The sequence below is a fragment of the Hordeum vulgare genome, chromosome 6H, assembly GCF_904849725.1.
Source record: "Hordeum vulgare subsp. vulgare chromosome 6H, MorexV3_pseudomolecules_assembly, whole genome shotgun sequence".
In the NCBI taxonomy this organism is placed as follows: Eukaryota; Viridiplantae; Streptophyta; class Magnoliopsida; order Poales; family Poaceae; genus Hordeum; species Hordeum vulgare.
In genome coordinates this window covers 140,745,319-140,768,248 of record NC_058523.1, presented here as the reverse complement: position 1 = coordinate 140,768,248, position 22,930 = coordinate 140,745,319, and the positions used below count along the sequence as shown (strand labels likewise).

The window sequence follows — 22,930 nt, the reverse complement described above, 5'->3', positions numbered from 1 at the left end:
AGCCCAAAAAAACCAAGGACTCGCGGCGCGGTAGTAACAAGCGGTACTATTGCCCATAGGGTTGTACTACCTCCTAGTACTACCGCAAAGTCCGACACCAAAAGTGTCGAAACTTCTGGAGCGGTACTCGCTAGTGGTACAAGCTGGACCACTACTGCCCTCGAGCGATACTACCGCTGGCCCGGGCAGTACTACCGCTTGAGTCCTTCTAGGCAGAGAACGGAAAGGATAGTGGCTCCATTGAGGCAGAAATGAGGGTGCGAGGGAGAGAGTACGTGATGATTCCACCCCGACTTTTCCGATGCGGACCCCCTCTTAATAGTATGGCTTTTCCTACGACTCAACTCCACCAACATTGAAACATAAGAGAAAAAGTCATCTTCATATCAATACACCGAGGGGCATGAATCATCTTTGTGCAAACATAGGAAGTACGTGAAAAGCTTAGTGCACACGATTTGTTCGTATAAGTATTGTCATCAATCAAAAAAACTTCTCGGGTAAAAATATGCCTTACAACGTCCATACAAAAAGTTCAAGTGCAACACAATAAAATAGTTTTTATGTGGAGAAAAATAAAATAGTCTGTTGTGGCATCAACACAAACATGCCTACAGAAAGCATAAAAGAAACAAGAAAAAAGACTACCAATTGGCCTTAGTCTCATGATCCGCGGTGAGGCAAGCCGGTGATTCGATCTTGCTATCTAGATAATGAGTGCGAGTGCTACAAAAATGCAAGATACTTGAAGACAAAGTCAACAATCCATCTAAGAAAGTTCCGCTCCAGCACCATCTTATTGTGTGTCGCTCACAAGTCCAAACTAGCGCCATGAACACAAGCCACAAGAGGCATCTCCTACCCCTCCCCAATCTGCTTGGCACGGGTTTGAAGGAACCTCACCTAGTCCAGGGCCTCCTAGTTAGGCCTCACAATCTCACAAATAGAACTTCCAAGAAATCAAGGCATTGTGCAAGTGAAGAGGGTGTGTGTCCTCATCTATGGGGAACCACAAAGAGGGCCCAAGCCATTTCCATGGACATGTATCTTGATCACCTTGATCCAGATGGGAGGCAATCCCACAACAATTTCCAAACAAAGCTTTTGATCTTCAAGGGTAAGGGCGATTTTCAGAGAGGAGAGGTAAAGACAATAGATGGTCCTTGGCATAGGGAATGATATGTTGAGCCGACAGAAAAAAAACTCGTGAAGGGGCAAGACACCAGTTATCATGTGTGGATAATATGCATGCACCATCGGGAGGAAAGCTCCCCAAAAGATTTGTTGAGACAAGATGTTTCAATGGACATTGTGCGCAGCCCTGGAGACAAACACCATGAGATCCAAGCAGATAACAAAAAAGTTTGGAAATCCCATACATAAAGAGGCCCCGTCCACCCATAGGCTAAGCAAGAATAGGATCCCCTTACCATTGTCATTAGAGATAGATAGTCCTAGGCGTATCTCATGCTTGATCCTTTCGATGGACCTTCTTACATACAAATGCAAGTAGTTGCTAACCCTGCAGGTACTTTGCTTGAATAAGCTGCAACCATAAGTCTCCTTGCCCTTGAAAGATCCACCATATCCATCATAGTGATGACCCACAACTATAGGGGATCTATTGTAGTCCTTCGATAAGTAAGAGCGTCAAGCCCAACAAGGAGCAGAAGGAAATTACAAGCAGTTTTCAGCAAGGTATTCCCTGCAAGTGCTATTAGTAACAATGATAGATAGTGTTGTAGCAAGTTAATTCGTAACAAGTAACTAGTAACAATAGTAACAAAGGTGCAACAAGGTAGCACAATCCGTTTTTATAACAAAGGACAATCCTAAAATTTCTCTTATATAAAGCAAAGTGTTCTCGAGGACACATGGGAATTGTCGTCTAGTCATGTTTATAATGTTTAGTTGGTTCACATTCATTACTTTGATAATTTAATATATGGGTGGGCCAGTGCTTGGTAGTTGTTCTTACTTGAACAAATAACCCACTTATGATTACCCCCTCTTGCAAGCATCCACAACTACGAAAGAAGAATTAATATAAATCTAAATATCAAAGTCATAATACTCCATAATGTCTTCCCTTAGGATCAAGTCTTGTGAAGTATCATGTGGTCGATGTTCACATGAAATCACTAAAGGAAGAACAACATACATATCATCGAAATATCAAACGAATACCAACATCACATGATTACTTGTAACAAGACTTATCCCATGTCCTCAAGAACGAACGTAACTACTCACAAAGCATGTTCATGTTCAAGATCATAGGAGTGTTGAATATCATTAAGGATCTGAACATATAATCTTCCACCAAATATATCAACTAGGCACCAATCCTAGGTTTTGGTACAAAGATTGGATACAAAAGATGAACTAGGGTTTCAAATCAGATAGCGCTGGTAAATATTTTGATGAAGATTGGTCCTCTCACAGAGGAGGAATTATTGGTCATGACGATGACTTTGATTTCCCCCTCCGAGAGGGAAGATTCCCGGACAGAATCGCTCTGCCGGAGAGCAAAAGTGCTCCTGCCCAGGTTCCGCCTCGAGACGATGGCTCTTCACCCCAAAATTATTCCTCTTATTTTTTCTAGGTAAAATCCTTCATATAGCAGAAGATGGACACATGAGGCCGCCTGTGGGACCCATAAGGTGTCAGGGTGCGCCCAAGGGTGTGGTTGCACCGAGTTGCCTCGTGGGTAGGTGGTGGGACCCCTCTAGTACTTCTTTGCACCAATAATTCTTATATACTTGATTATACCGCACGCGATACTATGGGAATTATTTGTCCCATTCATGTGATATAGTACGTAAGTTGAATATATTTTTCTGTACAATATATATATGATTTGGAGATAGGCATTATTTCACATTTTGCATGCAATGAAGAAGAATATATAGTTAGAGAGATCATAGGAGATCATAATTAAGTGTTGAACAGTGTGATGTGAATGCAAGTGCAAATTGTGTCTATATAAGATGGGTTTTCCAAGGTTTATTTAGCATGGCTAGTCATGAAAGTAAATATATATTTGTTAGACAGAAACGATTTGTCGTGATAGGCTTCTCGTTATATATCATGGGGAATTTTTGAAAATGTTGAGCACTCTTTCTACCTTCTCATTTAATGATGCTGCATCATGGTGGGGTAACATTCGGGACTAAGTTTGTATCTGCTGTGACAAGGAGAAGAGGACGGGTTCAACCCAGATTCGTTATAACCCCGGAGGCTTGAGTCATTATATAAGGGAAAAACCCAGGTCATCCAAAAGGGACGGATCCAAGTTAGAGCTCTCGAGAGATAGGTAGAAAAAGCAACCCTTGTAATCGAGATCTTAACATCAATAAGCGAACACAAAGCAGGAGTAAGCTTTTACCTCATTAGAGGGGCCGAACCTGGGGAAATCGTTGCCATCGTTTCGATCAACCCCATCCAAGGCTTTGCCTAGCCACTATGGACTCACAAATAAGTTGTATGATGAGGACACTGGCCGTGACAACCCTACGATAGTTGTCCAACCTATCGCAGATGCTAACCCAGGGGTAGACTTTGGTGCAGCTGGGGCCGGTGCACCGCCGGTCATAAACCGGTCAAGAAGCGTAGCAGAAGCATCCTTGCAAATCCAACATCATGTGCACCAGCCAACTACGCGTTTCCATACTCCCCCTGGTCACTTTGCCGACCCGGTCGACAACCTATATGCAGCCACACATAATTTATCAATGATCCCAATCAAAGGCAACACACCATTCAAGATCAAAGCAATTAAACTAATGCAGACCGCAGTCACACAACAAGCAAACTACTCCAATATCCCTAATAGACATCACTCAACGCCTTTCAATAACCTTAGGGTCTTCAATTGACATGAGGAGCCACCCAGTCCATTAGGATCAAGCACTAAGCAGTGCCGTCGGGAGAGATAGCTACAACAAAAACAACGCCGACAAGCAAATTCAGATGCACATGTCATAGTTGAAAGCACATGTGCAACTCGTGCGACCTCTACTGGTAACATACGGGTGGATCGTGCTCATCAAGAAGAAGGCAACAAAGAAGTCCCGCTCGCCGATAATGTCCCAGTTTCCACTACCCCCGGGTCATGTTCCGTCAGTAGAACCATTGGTACCCAATGCCTCGCATCAGTCCAAAGGAACGAGTGCATCCCCGCACACTTCAAAGGTCCCTACAAGGTACCAAATTATACTGCTCATTTGGAGCCATCTGATTGGATTGAGAGCTATGATCTTGCCATGGATATGATGGAAGTGAGCGATGGAGTTTGCGCCAGGTATCTCACAATGATGCTTTAATGATCCGCCCGTACATGGTTGAAAAACCCGTGCCGAAATTCAATCAACACGTTGCAAGAGTTGAAGGAGCATTTCATCAAGAACTTCTAGGGGACTTGTAAATGCCCAACCAACATCGTCGACCTCAAGCAGTGTATTCAGAAGGAGGGTGAGTGAGCTCACCATTGGGCACGTCTTCTCTCAGAAATCATACACTCATCCAAAAGTATCACACAACATACCACAATACTTGTCCTTAATAAAAACTGCAGGTTTGAGCCCTTGATCCACAAGTTGGGGCGCATTAAGCGCACCGTGATGGACATGAGTGATCTCATGAATACAATGACCAAGTACACCGATTCTGATAAAACCAAAGATCCAAATTCAGATGATGACAAGTCTGGCAAGGGCAAGAAGAACGATGAAACGGGTCACCAAAGAAACAATGAGAATCATGACAATGGTAACAAGCGCAAAAAAGGTGAAGGGTCACCAAAAAAGGTGAAGTAAGAATACCAAGGCGGGTTACAAGAACCAGCGCCAGCATAACATATCTAGTTTTCGGAAATAGTCTCAAGGATTCCACCCAACAAAGTATCAACAAGCGTTGAAGCGGCCTTGTCCCAAGCACAGCAGGCCAAATTGCACGACTACCACTATTGGGAAGATTGTTATGTCATGCATGAGTTCAGGAACGCAATTTTTGGTGCTCATAATAATGATGGTCCTATTGGTGGTCTCCCAAGTAACCGCGATGGTAACATGGGGATGGTAATCAGGGGCATGGTCGACCACACTGAGCTGGTCAAGGACAACAAAACAACAATGGATCTGCTGGTTTTCATAGTGACCCTAAGAAACTAAATATCAAACAATATCATGTCTTCACCACTTAAACCTATAAGAATGACCATAAGTCGCATCATCGCATCGTCGGCACGCTTATCCCCTCTGTCCCTTAATGGCCGAATTGGTCTGGGCAACCTATAAATTGGAGCTGGGCTGATCATCCCCCATACATGGAAAATCAAGGCGCTTTGGCATTGGTCGTAGCTCCACAAGTTGGAGGTTATTTAAAGCACAATTGCTCCCTAAGGTGGTTTTAATAATTGATCACAACATATGCATCATTGGACTAATGATCTTATCCTAATATATTTCAGAAAGGTTCAAAAGATGCATTGGCTAAAAGATTATGTGGAGATGCCCCTTGATGCAAGAAAGGAATAAGATTGGCTCAAGCTTCAGGCAAGAAGACTCTTCATTTTATATTTGTGAGAAATCACTTTTGAGTCCATAGGAAAGCCAATACTATTAAAAGGGGGTGAGGTATTAAAACGAAATGGTTGCTCAAGTGCTCAGAGATAGCCACAAAAAGTACTCAGTCATTTTCCCACGTAACATTTCTGACCCAAGCCAAATATTAAAAATCGGAGCCACCAAGTTTTCAGATTCGGCCCTACCAATTTTCAACCCAGACACAACCCTAGGCAAACCTACCATTTCGGTAAAACTGATTCTGCATCGATGCTACCGAGTTCAGGTGACCAATATTTTGTTGCCTCGGTACACAAAATCAGAATTTCGAGTTTGGGTATCGGTGTCACCGAGTTGGGTCATGTGACCGTTAGCCACCCTTTCGGTTCTGCCGAGTTGTGTATATCAGTCTCACTAAGATTCAAAAGTTGATGCCTTTTGTGCAAGTCGGTACCACCGAGATTATGACTTCGGTGTCACCGAGTTGGTCACTTTAGGTGTAACGGTTGGATTTTGGGTGCTGCCTATATATAGCCCTCCACCTACCTCTCATTCGTAGAGGAAGCACTCAGAACACACACTTCATTGCCAGTTCCATTTTTCTAAGAGAGAGACACCTACTCATGTGTTGGGATCAAGATATTCCAATCCATTCATTTGAAACTTGATTTATAACCTCCTCAAGTTGTTTGCCACCAAATCAGTCTCTCCTAGCCATGCCTATTCTGCGAGAGAGTGATTGAGTGTTGAGGAGACTATCTTTAGAAGCACACGAGCAAGGAGTTCATCGTTCTACCGCATCTATTACCTTTTGGAGGGTGGTGCCTCCTAGATTGGTTAGGTGTCACTTGGGAGCCTCATACTTTGTGTTGTGGAGTTGAACTAAGATGTTTGTAAGGGCAAGGAGATCGCCTACTTTGTTAAGATCTACCATGAGAGAGGCTTGTCCTTCCTGGGGGGAAGCCGTGGTGGAATAGACAAGGCCGCTTCTTCATGAACCCCTTGTGGGTGGAGCCCTCCATGGACTCTCGCAGCCGTTACCTTCTGTGGGTTGAAGTCTCCACTAACATGGACGTACGATAGCGCCACCTATCGGAATGATGCCAAAAATTGTTGTGTCAACCTCTTGCATTTGATATCCCTACCTTACTCCCTTTACTTTACACTTGCATGTTTTACATTATGCTGCTATACACTTAGATATGCATGTGTAGGGTGTAATTGACTTGCCATAATTGCTAAAACTTGCCCATGACTAAAATTGGGAAAAGGCTAAGTTTTTATTGGCCAAGTAGTCTAAGCACCCCCCCCCACTCTAGACATACTTTCGATCCTATAGTTTTACATTGATCAAAATATCGAGGGATGGCGGCAAGATTATTTACATACTCTATTACGACACTTTCAAGAGGATGAATCTCCTGGAATCTCATCTACAACCTTCTTTTATAGTATTTCATGGAATAGTCCATGGCAAGTGTGCTCTTCTAGTTGGCAAGATCTATCAGGAAGTGGCCTTTGTCACCGAGAAAAATTTCAGGTCTGAAATCTTTGCCTTTTAGGTAGTCAAATTCAAGAGCCCATATCATGCTATCTTTGGCACGTCGACTTATGCTTGGTTTACAGCTCGCCCTTGTTACGTCTACCTCAAATTCAAGATGTCCGGTCCAAGGGGAACCATTAATGTTGATGGCAACCACGCTATTGCACGCGAATGTGAGGATGGTTATGCACTATATGCACAAACAACTTGTGATGTAGAAGAATTGAAGCTTTTATACTTCATAGGTGGATCTAGAGGATATTAATTCCTTGAAGATGCCTGCCACATATTCTACGTCAAATTCAAGTCTTCTTAAGATACCAAGCAAATCGATTTTAACCCCTTGCGATTCTTCCAAGCAGTGTCAAATAGGAAAGTGTTCTCATTGTGTTCATCCGTTAGAATCGGTACATCTTCAAATGGCAACCTTCTGACATGCGTGGTGTACCGAGAGAACTTGTTGAACACAAATTAAATGTTAATCTGATGATGAAGCCTGTACGACAATTCCTCTGTCGCTTCAGTGATGAGAGATGAAGACCATCAGACAGGAAGTAGCCCGGCTATTGGCCGTTGGCTTTATTGTTGAAGTATTCCACCTAGAGTGGTTAGCTAACCTAGTCCTTGTACTGAAGAAGAATGGAACTTCGAGAATGTGTGTGGATTACACAAACGTGAACAAGGCTTGTCCCAAGGATCCATTCACCCTGCCATGCATTGACAAAATCATTGACTCCATTGCCGGTTGTGAGTCTCTATCTTTTCTAGATGCTTATTACGGCTATATTCAGATAAATATGACGCAAGAATACCAAGAGAAGATGACATTCATCACTCCCTTCAGAGCACTTAGTTACACATCAATGTCGTTTGTTCTGAAGAGTGCCGGCACAAGCTGTCAACGTCGCGTTCAGAATTGCCTCAAGCCACAGATTGGGCACATTGTGCTTGCTTATGTTGATGACATTGTGGTCAAGTCTTAGAAAAGTGATACATCGATGACGTGTAGGAAACATTTACAAATCTCTGAGTATATCAGATGAAGCTAAATCTGACAAAGTGCATTTTCAAGGTCTACGGATGCAAACTCCTCGGTTTCATTATCTCTGAGCGTGACACTGAAGCTAACCCACACAATATTCAAGCCATCTTTAACCTACAGAAGCCAAACAGTCTTAAGGAAGTTCAAAAGCTGACATGGTGTGTCACCGCTGCATAAGCCGCCTCGATGAGAATGACATACCCCTCTACCGACTTTTGAAGAAAACTATTACTTTGACTCGACGGATGAGGCTACTGAAGCCTATGAGTCTATTAAGAGACAACTTTCCCAAGCACCTATTTTAGCAGCTCCTAGATTGAAAGAACCCATGAGGTTGTACATCACTGCCAACAATAAAGCAGTTGGTGCAATAGTAGTGGTGAAGTGCAAGGACGAAGGCAAGGAGTATCCTGTCGAGTGACCTATTTGTTACATGAGTGAAGTCCTCACCAAGTCCAAATAGGATTACCCACACTGGCAGAAGATGGTCTTTGGTGTTTTCATGGCTAGTCGGAATCTTAAGCGCTACTTCCAAGAGCATCCTTTTATAGTCATCAGTTCCCGCACCCTTGGCCGATATTATTCACAACAGGGATGCAACTAGTCGTATTGCTAAGTGGGCTATTGAGCTGGGTGACTACCACATAAAGTATGTACCCAGGACTCCTATCAAGTCAGAGGCTTTGGTGGATTTTTATCAATAACAGGACTGAGTTAGAAGCACCGCCAAATAATCCATATACTAAGTATTGGACCTTACATTTTGATGGGTCTAGAAAGCTCGAGGGCTCAGGGAATGGAGTTGTTCTAACTTCCCCTCATGGAGATAAGTTCCGTTATGTTCTAAGCTTATTGTTTTCATGCACTAATAATGCTGCAGAATATGAGGCTTTGCTTCATGGTTTACGTGTTGCTAAGGAGATGAGTATCAGTCGCATCATATGTTTGGGTGAGTCCAACCTTGTTTTTCAGCAAGTGTCTAGAACTTGGGATTCCAAAGACCTAGTCATTGCAGCATATCATCGAGCAGTCATAGCTATTGCCGGCCACTTCAATGGTTACCAATTTGACCATATTGATCGATGACTCAATAGTATGCCAGACGCTTTGGCTCGTCTTGGCTCTCATAAGAAGCCAATACCTGCCAATGTGTTGCTGAATGAGCTTCACAGACCATATGTGAAGCTACATACAGAGGAGTGGTAGCGGTCGTTCAAGACACTCCAACATGGATTGAGCCTTATCTGGCGTGCGGCGAATTACCTGATGATGAGATTTTGTCTAAACAGACCCAACGGTGTTCGAAGGCATACGAAATTATCAACAACGAGTTACATAAAATAAGCACCACACACGTTTCTCAATGCCGTGTGTCTCCCGAAGAAGGCCATCAGATACTTCATGAAATTCACTCAAGCGATTGTGGTCATTGCACAAGCTCTCACTCCTTGGTTGCTAAGGCTTTTCGTTATGGTTTTTTACTGAATGACCGCATACACTGATGGAGAACATATTGTTTGCACGTGCGATGGATGCCAGTGATATGCTAAGCAAGATCACATGCCCTCACAGGCCCTTCGGATGATTCCTATTACTTGGTCTTTTGCAGTCTAGGGGTTGGACATGGTTGGTCCTTTCAAGATGTCCAAGTGCAAGAAGACTTACCTCTTGGTCGTAGTTTACAAATTCACCAACTGGATGGAGGTAAAGCCCATCAGTAATTGTCATGCAAAAACTACAGCAAAATTCTTGAAAATATCATTTTTCATTTCGTTTATCCTCACAGCATAATCACAGAAAATGGTAGTAACCTATCTCAGGGAGCCATGCAAAAATTCTATGGTAAGGAATACATCCCGCTTGGATCTTACTTCAGTGGCCCATCCTCAGTCCAATGAACAAGCCGAGCATGCAAATCAAGAGTTGCTTCGAGGTATGAACCCCAGACTCAACGTGCCATTGGAACGCACACCAGGATGCTCGGTTGAAGAACTCCCAAAAAATTTATGGGGTATATGGACCACCCCTAACCAGTCGACTGTATTTACTCATTTCTTCCCGGTTTATGGTGCAGAAGCCGTGTTACCAAGTGATGTCTATCATGACTCACTAGGGTAGCCGCTTACATTGAGACTGATAATGAAGGAGGTCTACACGACTCCCTTAACGCCCTAGAAGGGGGACGCGATCTTGCAGCGTCAAGATCATCGATATATCAACAAGACCTATGTGCTATCATAGCTGTAGAGTTCGTACTCGTACTTTCCAGGAGGGTGACTTAGTGCTCCCTCTGATTCAGAAGAACACATGAATGCACAAGCTCTCTGATGTCTACTATCCAACTTTATTCTTGTAGACATTGTTGGCCCTCCAAGTGTAGAGTTTTGTAGGACAATAGAAAATTTCCCTCAAATGGATGACCTAAGGTTTATCGATTCGTGGGAGATGTAGGATGAAGATGGTCTCTCTCAAACAAAAAATCTGTTGTGTCTCCAACACACCCAATACAATGGAAAATTATATATGTGCACTAGTTCGGCAAAGAGATGGTGATACAAGTCTAGTATGGATAGTAGATATAGGTTTTTGTAATTTGTAAATATAAAAACTGCTTGGTAGCAAGTGGAAAATAGAAAACAAAACATTGTATAAATGCTTGGAAATAACACATAGGGTTCGTACTTTCACCAGTGGAATCTCTCAAAAATGCTAACATAGTATTCCCCCCGTCCCGAAATAAGTGTCAAAAATTTAGCACTAAGTCAGTACAAATATAATACTAAGTAGTGACACTTATTTTGGGATGGGGGAGTAAAATCATATGATCATCCCTAAACATGCAACAAAATCTCTCGAAAGTTCATAAGTAGCAGAGAACATAAGATGAAATTGGCGTAGGTAGTAGAACCACCTCAAAGTTATTCTTTCTGATCAATCTTTTGAGCTATTCCTATAAGTGTCACAAACAGCCCTAGAGTACATACTAGAATAACACCCATGATACATATCGATCAACCCTAATGTCACCTAGATACTCTAATGTCACCTCAAGTATCCATGGGTTAATTATACGACATGCATTAAACAATTTCAGATTTATTATATTCAATCCAACACAAAGAACTTCAAAGAGTACCTCAAGATTTCTATCGGAGAACGTAGTATGAAAATGTGCAATCAACCCCTATGCATATATCCCCAAGATCACCAGTATCTGCAAGTTGATGCCCTAACATATATCAAGTGAATCAGTAGAATACCCATTGTCACCACGGGTATCCACATGCTAGACATACATCAAGTTTTCTCAAATTCAATAGTCAATCCAACATAACGAGATCTCAAAGGAAAAGATTCAATTCATCACAATAAGATAGCAAGGGAGAAACACCATATGATCCTTAAAAAAGCCCTTGATACATCAAGACCGTGACATCTCAAGAACACGAGAGATGGAGATTGAACACATAGCTACTGATACATACCCTCAGCCCCGAGGGTGAACTACTCCCTCCTCATCATGGCCTACGCTCGGACGATGAAGATGACCACCGGTGATGATTTCCCCTCTCCGGCTGGGTACTAGAAAGGCTCTAGATGTATTTTTTGTTGATACCGAGTGTTGTGGTAGCAGAGCGGAAGTTCTTTGTTTATTTCTGAGGGTTTCTGTATATATAGGATTTTTTGGCATTTGAATCACGCTAAATGGAGCCACGTGGGCCCCATAAGCCTTCAGGGCACGCCGGGGGGGGGGGGGATGAGCGCACCCTGTTGACTTGTGGCCCACAGGTGGCTCCCCTCTCATGGTTCTTCACTCCAATATTTCTCATATGTTCCTGAAACAATCGTCAAAAAGTTTCGGGCGATTCTGAAAAATTCATTTTCTGCACAGAAAAACAACACCACGGTAATTCTGCTCAAAACAGTGCGAGTCTGGGTTAGTTCTAAATAAATCATATAAACTGCATCAAAACCATATAAAAGTATTGTAACATAGGCAATCATGGAATGAATACTTCATAAATTATCTATACGTTGGAGACCTATCACTCTCCCCTCCATGGGAAGGGCCTTTTGTTGTCAGCAAGACATGTGCAATGGGTCTTATTATCTCATCAATGTACGTGATCATACAAAAGCACGTACCTCCGATGAAGAAACAAATCGACCTTGGAACATAGCTTTGTTACATCCTTATTATACATAGTTTGCTTTTTTATCAAATTTTTCAAATAATTGTATTTTTAAAGACCCATGATTGAATAAAGATAGTTTCCACTCATATTTGAGTGTTTTCTGCATCTTTCCACATTACCTATGCATGGGTACTTTACTATCTTTTTGGTTTCTTGGGGGATGCAAACTTACAAAGTTCAGTTGATACCCTTGTAACACGACACATCTATGCCGACTCATAGTTTTATATGCCTTCCAAGCATTAAGCTACTCGCACCTATATGACCCGGCTGTGCACCTTTTAATGCAATCACCTACGATTTCATTGTATAAGGGCTTAGTGTGACCCTGAAAATACTTGAGTATGATCACATCGGTTTCGTCATGCGAATGCGGGCTTATGTATATGCGCAAAGGATAAAACTAGAAGGCATTAGTCGGCCCTTTGAGAATCTCATATGCTAGCTCTCGGTTTTGCATAAATTTGCCAAGTAACACAAAATTAACCGTTGTTTACCTAAGCTACTACAAGCACTTATGGGCTGAACGATAATTGTTTTGTTGATAGCACTTCTTGCTTAATATGTAACTATGACCGAACCATGCGCAACATCCCGGAACCGACGCTCGAGAAGTTTTCCTTTTTATTTCGTTTTGCCGTGTGATTTATTTGATTGTCACATTCATCACCGCATCATTCGCATCATCTACATTGCATCGGCACTCTTTTGTCGTCATTTTTCAAAACTTGCATTCGTTATTAGTTGTCAGTTCTCTTTGTTCTCATCGACGACCGTTTCGAGACCAACCACATACAGACCCGCCAGCAACATCGATAATTCATTGTTTCTAAAAGTGTGCATAAAACTTCCTAGTAGTGGGTTGAAAGTTGGCGTACGGTCTTAATTTATTGTTCATAGGCCGTCTGCCAAATTTTGTTGCATTCGGAGGTCGTTTCATACCCCAACTGTTAAAGCTATAACGAAACTAGCCAGTTTGTTATCGGACGTTTTCGGTATTTTAAAACTATGTCGCGGGCCTATCACTTCCCTCTCTTCTCAGTCCAAGACACTCTACACAACCCAACACAAACCACCTAAACCTACCCCACGATATGAGCCGTCCAGTCATGATCGGAGGGTCCGAAAACGTGCAAACCCCACCTAAACCTAGTTACCCGACTATATAAAGAAGTTACCCTCCTTCCTGCCTAACACTAACCCTCGACCGAAATCCACGGACCCACCAGTCTACCTCCTCTCTCCTCCAGCCGCCAAACCTGCGAGACCGCGTGCATCCGCCACTGTGGAGCGCTAGCCCCGAGCACTAGGGATGTAAATGGTGTTGGGACCCACTAGTCCCATATATGCCATCCATCAAAAAAACCTTAAATGGCTTTTGTGGACATCCAAAATAATTTATCCGAATAAATGGACAGCCTAAAAAAAGCCCGGTGACAGTCCACAACTAGTAGATATGGCACTACCATCGCTATCATCTCCACCGCACCACGCTGCCACCTCCCGCTTTCAATACTTCCTCCAATCCATGGCGCCGCCGTCGCCGTCAAAGAGGCCATCGTCCAAGGACATCGCCGGGGATGGAGCAGAGCCTTGCGGGGATGCGCCCTCTGCTCTCTCCCCAATCCTGCCGGTGCCCACTTCAGAAATAAAAGCTGTTAGCAGAGGGCTTACGGATCGCTGGCTGGGGGCCGTAGGAGATGGTGATTTTTGTGTCAGACTCCGATCAGTATCTGCCTGGATGGATTATCACCAGTTTCTGCTGGCTGAACTAATTAATGATCGTCGTTGCACTGGTGCTTTGGAGTATCAGGACAGTCAATTGCCGCAAATCTAGCATGATTTTGCCTGTAGCTAGCCATTTACAGTAGGAACCTCATGACCGTACCCTTTTGTAGTTTCTGAATTTGGGCTCGAGTGTGAGAGTTGATATGTGCTGCTGAGTTGTTGATTGTGGTTTTTCAATGATTCGGGTTCTTAGAATAATGTTGAGCTCAGGCAATTATCGTATATTCCTTTCTCGCAACAATTAGATTTCCTGCCACACATTTTGTTATGAACCTTTCTGAGTAAATATAGCTTTTGAATTCCACATTTTATTTATGTTGCTAAATAGTCACACGGTATTCTATTCACTATTTGAGTAAATATAGCTGTCTGCACTATAAATATTTGAGCAGATTTAATCCTGGCTGCACTATTTGAGTCTTTGAGATCAGCTAATTTAGTTTCACTGTCCAGCAGATTTTGTTTGGTATATTAATTCCTATGAACTGTAGTTTAAATGTGTGAACCGTACTCTCATTTCTTGTAGCACTGGTGGAAAAAGGGCCTTTGGTCGCGGTTCGCAACTGCCATTAGTCGCGGTTGCGCAACCGCGACCAAATAGGCGCGACTAAAGGCCCCCCCCTTTAGTCGCGGTTGCTTAAGAACCGCAACTAAAGGCCCGTCCACGTGGGCGCCAGGCGGCCGTCGGGGCGGAGGACCTTTAGTCGCGGTTCTTCTGCCCAACCGCGACTAAAGGCCCCCCCCCCTAAACCTGTTTTCTGTTTAATTTGTATTGTTTTATTTCTTTTGTGCTTTATTTTAATTTTGAAGGAGTTTCACATATTCTACGGTACTACATACATGCATATGAATGTACAATTTCAAACAAATTTGAAATTAGAACCAAAAAGAATTCAAGAGGAATATACAATATATATTCAATATCATCGGATGACCATATACAATTTTGAACAAGTTTCCATACATAATTTAATGCATATGAAGTTCTACGTCCTCGTAATGGTGTTCTCCTTTACGATGGAGGACTTCCCTCCTGAACCATCCAGCTAGTTCCTCTTGAAGTGGTCGGAAGCGAGCTTCTGGACTAAGCATCACCCGGAGGTTATTCCGCTGAGCATTGGTATCACTCGGAACCCGCTCAGAGGTGTATCTCCGGATCATCTCACAGACATAGTATCCACATAGATTGGTCCCCGCTGGCTGAATATCCCCACCATTCTTAGCCTTTGACCTTTTGAATTCTAGCTCTTTTTTGAATTCACCGACCTTTGTATCTACGAACCGTCTCCAAACCCTACGAGGCAAAGAAAATTAAATGAACAAGAGAGTTATTAGTTACTTGATATTAGGAAATGAACGAAATAGGCCGATCGATATAGAGCGCAAATGAATGAAAATAATTACTTCTGCAGCATTCTTCTCATGCCGCCCCAAAGCTTTGGATCCATATTCAGAGAGTCGTGGACGAGACATTCTGAGGTGTCAACTTTAATTACTAGCAGAATCCAGTGGAACCTGCGGACACGATACATGCACAGTACGTCATGCATAACTCATCGATTAGCCGGCCACATATCATGCATGGAGTAAACAAAAGAGAATGTGCTCAAGACAGAAACACTCACCCAAAATGGTAAGGAAATAGAATATCACTTTTGAGTTCCTGCTTTGTAAGAAACTGCCACAGGTCTGCCTCCATGTCGGCGGGGTGATGCTCCAACACATATCCATTAACGATGTGTGGGTCAATGAACCCAACATCATGGATGTTCCTTACTCTGCATTCCTTAATCTTCATTCTGCATGTATAATAGCGGACACAACAATATAGTTACGACATATATATAGTGCAGGCAATATGAACGAGATGGGGTATAAATAAATCACTTACAGAACGTAGCAACTGATGATAGATTTGTCGAGCTCGCGCAGATTGAAAAGCTGGAACAATTCACTCAGATGAATTTGTACATAGTAATGTTTGAAGTGATGCTCATATCTAACTTCCGCATAAATATAATCTTTGGCGTTTTTTATTTTTTATGTAACCCTTGTACCATTTCACCAGACCTTTCATTTGTGGAGGTAGATCCTCTTCCTGCGCAGGCTCGACGAGAGGCCCATTCTTCACATATGTAATTACTACCTCCTTCACTGGCGCCTCATCAAGGCCTAACATTTCACGAAGAGTAATACCTAAGTTGGCCGCTTGTTCTCTGGCACTCGTTACAGTCAATCCATGTGCTGCCGCAGCTGCTATGATATCGGGGTCATCCAGACCGGCGGCTTTCACTATAAGCGGGGCAATCGATTGTTTACTTTGTTCCCCGAGCTGGGCAACTCGTTTCCCGCTTTTTTTTACTTTCTAATTCCGTTTTCTCGGCCTCCTCCAAGGCTTTGTTCTCCTGGTTCTCCGCCCGCTCTTTCTTCTCCTTCAACATGAGTGCCTGCCTACGAAGTTCACGTGCATAGTCGTCAGGCAGATTCTTCGCGGCTTGGGACGGTGTGCTCAAAAATGACTTAGCCCACTTCTTTTGCTCATCAGAAAATACTGGCTTGGGCTCGGGCTCTCTTTTCTTCTTGCAGTCCGCCTTCCATTTCTCATGATCAGCAGCCGCCCTCGCGGCAGTTTCCTCGGCACTACGTTCCCAAGGCCTTGTGGGGAGAGGTTTCAGTGATGGCTCCGGTACCTTTGTGGTCTTAGGTACATAAGGGTCCGGGTTAATAATCCAGGACTGCTTCTTCTTCTTTGCCGGAGGTGGATTGGGGGGTGGCGTCTGATCACCCGCCGGACGAGGACTGGGGGACGGCGTCTGATCACCCGCCGGACGTTGTGGACCGGGGGGCGTCGGCTGACGTGACGGAGGTGTAGGTGAACCGTCACCACCACCACCACCACCACCACCGCCACCGCCACCACCACCACCGTAGGGGGGTGGACTTGTTGTCCTTGGCGCCTCGCCTGGAAACTTGATAAACTTCTTTTGCCATAGAATGAAATGGCGCTTGACATCTCCAAGTCTTTTCTCCCCTTCAGGTGTAGCAATGTCAATCTCCAGGTCCTCAAACCCTTGGACTATGTCCTCCACCGTGACACGAGCATAGCCATCTTGAATGGGGTTGTTGTGGTGGAGTGCTCCAGGTAAACATGGTAAAGCACTGCCGATGGCTACCTTCATGGACATGTTCCCGATAGGATAATACAGATGACATTCTTTCATCTCCTTTATATCGTCCACGGGGTAGCGAGGAGGCTCCGGTGCAGTAATTTCGACCACCAGAGGCTCCGGTGCAGTAATTTCGATCGTCGGTGCATCTGCACCAGCCGGTGGGGCCTCCGTGGAAGCCACGCTGCTTCTCCGCTGCTGGCTTCCGAGATCCGCTGGATGATCTTCATGCTGCGCCCGAACATCTCTTTCGGCTAATAGTACACTCACGGTTTTCTTCATCACATCCATTTCCGATGCCAACCGCGCCACAACATCTGCTTCCCGATCCATCTTTCTCTTACGGCTTCTGTAACCGTACGGGTCATCGTTCTGGGGGAACCCTATTTTCCACGGAATGTTCCCCATGCCTCGTACACGTCCTCCGTGTTCAGGATTCCCGAGGGCTTTTGTCAGCGCGTCGTTCTCTCTGTTGAACTTGATCTTCCCCTCTTGAGCATCCCTCATTGCGTCAATAAGGGCTTGGGTGGGTTTAATTAATTTGCCCCGGTAAACACACTCCCCTGTCTCCGGGTTCAGCGTTCCCCCATGCCCGTACCACCAGCTTTTGGCCCTTTGGTCCCATCCCTCCGTACCTGGACGGATTCCTCGCGCCCTCAGCTCGTTCTCCATCTTCTCCAACCTAGGCACCCAAATGCGATACCCTCCTGGCCCCATAATATGATTGTACTCCTTCTTAGCCGCATTTTCCTTATTTCTTTTCGATATTTGAATGAACTGCTCCGATTTCTTTTGCTTCACAAATTCTGGCCAATCATGTTTCAGTTTCTCATATTGTCCTTTGAAATCCGGAGTCTTGTTCTGCTTGACAAAGTCATGGGCTAGATTTTGCTTGAATTTCCGGAATGCGTCGGCCATCTTATGAAGAGCGAACTGTTTGACTAGCCTCCTCCTCTCCTTGTTTTCCTCAATCTTGTTACCCTCCTCATCGAATTTGTTGTATTCCGGAGGTAGAACGAAATGTTCCATAAGCTTCTTGAAGCAATCTTTTTTTGTTCTCTTATCGACAAAAGTGAAACCAGCATTTCGTGCCTTCTTTGGCTCATTCCACTCCTGGACGGTGATCGAGACGTTGTCTCTAACAACGGCTCCGCATTGGCTGACAAACTTGGTGGCGTTCTTGCGGGGCTCCAGCGGCCTGCCGGTTGCACTGTCGACAACCTCGATGGTGCATGTTTCTCCTTGTTTCATCGTCTTGGTTGCGCCACGCTTTGACGACGTACTCGATTGTTTCGACGATCCGGCCGAGGGCTAAAATAAGAAAGAGAGTCGCGCGCGTTAGTACACACATATTTATTCAAATCAGTTAGTTTGTATCACCAGAGGCTCAATGTATATATATACCTCGGCGCCGGAGGTGGTTGCTACTTCCATTTGAAGATCGTCGTTTATCGACGTTTGTTCGGCATCATCTTGCTGACGGCGCCCTTCATCTTCACCATCAAGGTTCAGATAAGAAGAGATATCATCTTCTTCTTCTCCGGTCGGCACATATAGAATATCGCCGTTTATGATGCCGAACATATGTGCTTCACCGTCCGGATCATAGTTGTCCATAATCGGGTCAGCTCTATCGTCCGCCATTATGTCAGTCCTGAAAACATGTAGTAAAAACAAATTCAGCTTTGCACTGGCCGACCGCCGATTCGCTGGTTCATTTGCTAGTTTTTAATCATAAAAGAAAATACTTTCTTTGTTCCTAAATAATTGTAGTTAAAAAAACTAGACTATCTTTTTTTGACTATAATTATTTAAAAACGGAGGGAGTAAATATTATGTAAGTATCTCATTATTAAAAGAGGAGTTGGTTCCGTTGCCTCTCCTACTCCCTTTGTTTTTTCGTCCCATGACTCCCTCTCTTCTTGGTTTTCTGTTGATTTTTTGATACTCACAATTGATCCCACACATAATTTAAACTACACAAATAAAGTAACTTGAAATAATCTAAAAGATAATTGATACATTCCCAAAATCATGTCCTGCAATAACTCAACCAAAATAGATGGGCGCGGGGACGAGGGCGGCTATGAGCGCAGCGACGAGCGCAATGCTTCGAGCGGAGGGGGCAGTAGGCGGCGACAGGAAGCGAGGAAGGCGGGCGCGGCGCGGGAAAGATGAAAGGATAGGGGTGAACCCTTTAGTCGCGGGCGAGGGCGACGGCGGGCGGCGACGAGGGCGAGGGCGACGGCGGGCGGCGTCGACGAGGGCGAGGGCGACGGCGGCGGCAGGCCTTCGGCGCGCGCGGCAGAGAATCGGAGAAGACGAGAGAGATGGAGAAGACGGCGGCAGGGGAGGCGACCCGCACTTGTATTTATAGCCCCCCCCTTTAGTCGCGGTTGGGGACGCGACCCGCGACTAAAGGTACCCTTTAGTCGCGGGTCGCCTCCCCAACCGCGACTAAAGGGTTTTTGGCGGGTTTTTTGCGTTCCCGCGCCCCCCCCTTTAGTCGCGGTTGGGGAGGCGACCCGCGACTAAAGGGTAACCTTTAGTCGCGGTTTGCCAGACCAACCGCGACTAAAGGCCCCCTCCAAATCTTCTTTTATTTTCAGAACCTTTTATCTTTTTATTTTCAGAAAAATCATCATTGCTTTTATAGAAACTTCAAACATTTTATTTTCTGTTTTCTAAGCATATTTTCGTAGGAAAAATATGCATAGAGACAATACATTGAATCTGCCTAAAACGGGACAGAAAAAAGAGAATCCATTTAAAGGGAACATTGGCCACAGCCTCTCTCCCCCCCGGCCGTGAGCGCGCCGCCCCTTTCTTCTCCTATCCGCCCGCTGAGAGGTCGTTTTTGCGTTCCCCGCGCGCAACGACCTTTAGTCGCGGTTGGTCTGGCCTTTAGTCCCGGTTGCACCAACCAGCCGGGACTAAAGGTTAGATGACCAGCTCTGGATTCCTCTTCTTCCCGCCATTTCTTCCCTGTCTTCCCGCCTCTTTCTTCCCGCCACTTTCTTTCCGCCTCCTGTCTTCCCGCCTCCTGTCTTCCCGCTCCCATTTTTCCCGCCTCCTGGATATCCCCCGCCTGCGCTTCGTACGTACTTTATTTGCATGCATGTATCTTCAGAACCTCTAAACCTAGAGGGCATACAACCTTCTTTGCTTCGTACGTACTGGCGGGCAACTCGTTATTCTTTGGAAACATATTCTTCAACATTTTCAGCAAGTTTTCAAATGCCGAGTCAGCTACACCTGCCTGTGCCTTCCATTTCAGCAAATCCAGTGTGCAGCCCAGCTTTTTCAGACCATCATCGCATCCGGGGTACAGCGACTTTCTGTGATCCTCTAACATGCGATCCAAATTCTCCCTCTCCTTTTCAGTTTCGCAGCGTCTCCGTGCATCAGCAATGGTCCGACCAAGATCATCAACGGTCTCATCACGTGCCTCTTCTTCACCTTCACCTTCCCCTTCACCTTCCCCTTCACCTTCAGCATCCTCCATGAAAGTATCACCGAAATGAGCAAGATAGCTTTCATCCATGAAATCATCCCCTTCTTCATCTTCTTCCATTATAACCCCTCTTTCTCCATGCTTGGTCCAACAATTATAGCTTGGCATGAAACCGTGCCGAAGCAGGTGCAGGTGAACTTCTCTTGAGGAAGAGTAACCCTTCTGATTCTTACAGTCAACACATGGACAAATAACAAAACCCTTCTGCTTGTTCGCATTAGCCACTACGAGGAAATCTTTCAAACCCGTAGTGAACTCGCGGGAGAGTCGGTTACCGTACATCCATTGCCGATTCATCTGCATTATAATAATATAAAATATATAATTAACCATCATGCATTTGTTAAACTAACTAGCTATAAACAATAGAAATTAAACAATGAACAACACACATGCATATATATTTTATCAATGACACACATGCATGAAAGGTTCAAGTTGCTAACCGCGATCGAGGAGGAAAAAATAAATGAGGAACCTCAAGTGTGGCTCCAACACTTCATATCATGTTTGTTTCACGCTCTTGGGGCATTTCATCAAACACCTTGTGTGCATAAGAGGAACCAAAAGCAAACCTACACCCCCTTGTGAAGCTTGTGAAGAGAAGTGGCACCAAATGGCTAAGTGAGTGTGCTGAACTGGTATCTATAGGGGAGGAGATTTAGTCGCGGTTGGCATGGCAAACCGCGACTAAAGGCCTTTGGGCACCTTTAGTCGCGGTTGGCATGGCAAACCGCGACTAAAGCCCCTCACGTGCACCAGCTGGCCACCGAGCGCCCTGGCCCAGGCCTTTGGTCGCGGTTCGTCTGCCGAACCGCGACTAAAGAAATCATTAGTCGCGGTTCCTACAGTGTCGCGACTTATGGGGCTGGACGGAAGCCTCTTTTTCTACCAGTGTAGACATTCTAGAGTACAGCCAGAACATTGTGTCGTTCCTAGTTTCCTTGTTAATTCCTCCCATCCACGTTATTTGTTTGCAGATGCAGCATAAAGTCATGAGGGGTTCGATAAAGGATTCTGGAAGCACTCAAGAACCTGCTGCATCAAATTATCATCCTGGGGTTCAGTAATGGCGAAGTTGCCATCAACAAGCTTGTGGCAGAACTTTCTTACCGGGCTAGTAATGTTTTATCAAGTATTTCCAAGTTTCATTATTTGGATGTGGGCCTCAATTGTGCTCGAGCATATACTACTGACCATGCAACGATCAAGGGGATAGCCAGCTATGTCTTGCAGACTACTGATGATCTCTGTTTTATCCATCAACATGTACTATGAAAGTATGAATGCTACTCTCAATTTTAATTATTATCTGAGACAATCTAAATTATAGAAAAATGTTGAATCTCGAGAGATTCAGAGTATTCCTATATAGTCTATTTTGTGGATTGCAAAGTATGAATGCTATTTTGTACTCCCTCCGTTCTTAAATATAAGTCTTTTTAAAGGTTTCATTAAAGGACTACATACTGATGTATATAGACATACTTTAGAGTGTAGATTCATTCATTTTGTTCCGTATGTAGTCATTTAATGGAATCTCTTAAAAGACTTATATTTAGGAACGAAGGGAGTACATAGTTAATTTTCAGACTCTTCATAAAAGAATATGCGTCCGTATATGAACACCACATGTCCCACATAAAATTGTATTGGACAATCATGTAATCCCAAGTAAAAACTGATGGTTGATGCGGGCAAGTCCCACAACGTCCAAGGAACTGACCACTTACATCCTGACCGAGCACTCCTCCAGCCACGCCGCGCCACCTTTAGAGCAAGTCTAGTAGAACCCTCAAACCCTTAAAAATAACCGCTTTTTTACAGTTTTTGTCGACAAAACGACGTAGACTAGAAGCCTTAAACCCTTAAACCCGTAAAAAAATTTAAAGGTCCAAACCGCAAACGCCATCGCAGCTTGTAGAAGTGAGGGTTGGGGGGAGAAACTCCCCCCAACCTGCACTCCTCTTCGTCTCCAGCGCGGGAGGGAAGTTTCAGCTCCCTCCCCTCGATCCGCTGCCGCCGCCGCTCCGCTCCGGCCGCCCCGCCTCGGCCGCCCTCCGCCGCCGCTGCCCCGCCCCGGCCGTCCCTCCGCCGCCGCTGCCCCGGCTGCCCC

At 44.6% G+C, this 22,930-nt stretch overlaps 1 long non-coding RNA gene across 1 annotated transcript; it reads left to right on the top strand.

Moving 5' to 3' along the window:
- Positions 1 to 13,793: 13,793 nt before the first annotated feature.
- Positions 13,794 to 22,268, top strand: LOC123403699. The gene is made up of 2 exons (XR_006611538.1): positions 13,794 to 14,212; positions 21,795 to 22,268. It is a non-coding gene; the product is annotated as an uncharacterized LOC123403699 (long non-coding RNA).
- The last annotated feature ends 662 nt before the right edge of the window (positions 22,269 to 22,930 follow it).